Source organism: Ambystoma mexicanum, chromosome 7q, assembly GCF_040938575.1.
Source record: "Ambystoma mexicanum isolate Mex_15411 chromosome 7q, UKY_AmexF1_1, whole genome shotgun sequence".
Lineage (NCBI taxonomy): Eukaryota > Metazoa > Chordata > Amphibia > Caudata > Ambystomatidae > Ambystoma > Ambystoma mexicanum.
In genome coordinates, this window is record NC_090941.1 from 294265709 (window position 1) to 294268357 (window position 2649).

Below are 2649 nucleotides of genomic sequence, written 5' to 3' on the forward strand. Positions count from 1 at the left end.
TGTAGTGAAGCCGAGGACGATAAGTTGGTGAAGAGCAATTATCCCCAGCGATAGTGACTAAGGTCCGTAAGGCTATTAGCACATAATGGTAATATCAGTAAAGGTTTCGAAGTTGTGATGGTGAAGTACAACACATTAGTTTAATAGTGAGTAAAACACACAAAACATTTTATTAAATGAATTTTTTTTAAATTTGTGATATTTAAATACCTAAGTTGGATTTATAAGGTAAGTATTTTAATTTTAAACTTGGCTGTACTGAAATAGTTTTAGCAGAAGCTTGTATTAGGTGCAATGTCAAAGTGAACAGGTTTTCCTTATTAAAGAAGTTGAAGCTTTGTTCCATGTTTGGCTTTCACTTTGTGTTAGGTTGGATTCCATGTGATGTTGGATTGGCTTATTCAAAGAAATATGGCTGGGGAACTGCAGTGTTTTATTTTGAAAGCAGAAAGATGATTTATGTTGATTCCTTGGGTGCTTCCGAAGTCAGAATGTCTGGAATGCAGTCAATGCCAGCGGTTATTGACTGCATTCTGCACATTCTGATTTGCTGAGATGAGGTCGGTAATGATTTCCATGTACTAATAAAGATGTATTACCAGTGTCTTAAAGCCCACAAACTTCCAGTAGCCTAGCTACCCATCAGCAGTTGCAGCACATTCTATTTGCTGATGGGAGCTATTTACAGTTAGGAGCTTTTAATCCCTGGTTGCATCTGGCAATATGCTTATCTTGCTTGTTGTTGGTAATTTTAGTGTAAATGTTGTTTCTGTATTTTAAGTGTTAATGTTATCTATCTGTGTACAGTATCACAGTTATAAGGCACTTGTTAGTGCCTCTAATACATTAATAAAATACAACATATATGTATAAAGAACAAAAAAACACTATGGTTTTGATTTTGTGTATTTAATCTTAACAACATGACTTACCTACATGCTTTTTGTTCCTAGCTTTTCATGTGCAAATTCATTTAGGCAACCCATTCACTTCTGTATAGATCATTGTGTTATGAGATTGGTTGTAGATATTAGTTTCCTAGACATGAAAGGAAAATGAGGAAAAACATGTATTAAAAAATGAACACAAATGAGAACTCAAATACATATAAACACCATTAATTGACAAAACTGCAAAAATATAAATCCTAAAAGGATGACATCGTGGATAACATTGAAGCCTGTAGTTTAATTATCTTATATGAATTACCATATAGACCAGAAAATCACATACTTCTATGTTACTTAGCAAAGTGCTTTTTTGTAAAACTATTACATTGTTAGGTTGTGTGTGCACCAGTACGTGTTCATATGTTGATTAATTGCTTGTCTGTTATTGATATGTGTTGCATCTGAGTCAGACTCCTTTCATTTCATGCTAAAGTTAATATATATCCATGACCTTCATGTATTTTGTGAACTGTATGATTACTAGAATAACAGGTATGAAAAGTGGAGTCTTCGTATACCATTGAATAGATACAAATAGAGTCAAAGGGCTATCACCTCCTGTCTATACCCAAATGTTCAGAACACATAATTGACAGAAGTTTTTAATTAGTAGGGAGTTATTCTTCAGTCTAAGTCCCTTTGCAATAACTTGTTTGCCCTGTGTCACTATTCTACATATGTGGTTGTCACATGAGCCCTAGGATTTGCTGCTGTGACGACTACAAATGGAATGTAGAGGACCTTTCCCTTTCCTCTCTCACTACTTTCCTATGCTAAAAAGGTAAAGTGCATATACATTGGTGGTTGGTTTTTAGCTTTAATATTCCCTCCTCCAATGTTTGTGTCTTATCAATAAAAAATAAATAAAATATAATTTCAACAAAAAACTGGTCGAATCGTAACTAAAAACTGTAAGTGTCCCATTTGTGGTTGCTGAATGGGTCACTTAGATGCTCTCTATATATTCATTTATTTAGTTAATCAAGCCCTGTTATCACACGTATAATGGGTCTTGGAGCCAGGGTCATCAACCCAAGACTAGAAGTCCACCGGCTTCAGCGGTCGCAGTTAGTTGCCGCTTTCTTCAGGACAGGTATGATCTTGATATATTCTGTGCAAGATCTACAATTTATTTACAATACTCCTTTCTAGGGATGTCTTGAGGAATTCTTTGGGTTTCGGGACGGGCATGTAGGATACATTTCCAGGTCCTGTAATCACCTAAGTCTCATTATCAATGCATCTGTCCACAATCAGATGTGGGCTTCATGTCCTCTTCTAATTCTCGTTGTGACGAGAATTAGAAGACGAACGCGAACGCGACAACAGTGAGATCGGAGGGTTACCAGACACCCATTGAAGAAGATTATCCTGATACGTGAATGATTGACCACAACTACACAGTAAAGCTACTTACCTGAGTGAGATCCCGGAATACATCCAAGACCAGGACATGAAGCCCACATCCGATTGTGGACAGATGCATTGATAATGAGACTTAGGTCATTACAGGGCCTGGAAATGTATCCTACATGCCCGTCTGGAAACCCGAAGATTTCCTCAAGACATCCCTAGAAAGGAGTATTGTAAAGAAATTGTAGATCTTGCGCAGAATATATCAAGATCATACCTGTCCTGAAGAAAGCGGCAACTAACTGCAACCGTTGAAACCGGTTGACGTCTAGTCTTGGGTTGATGA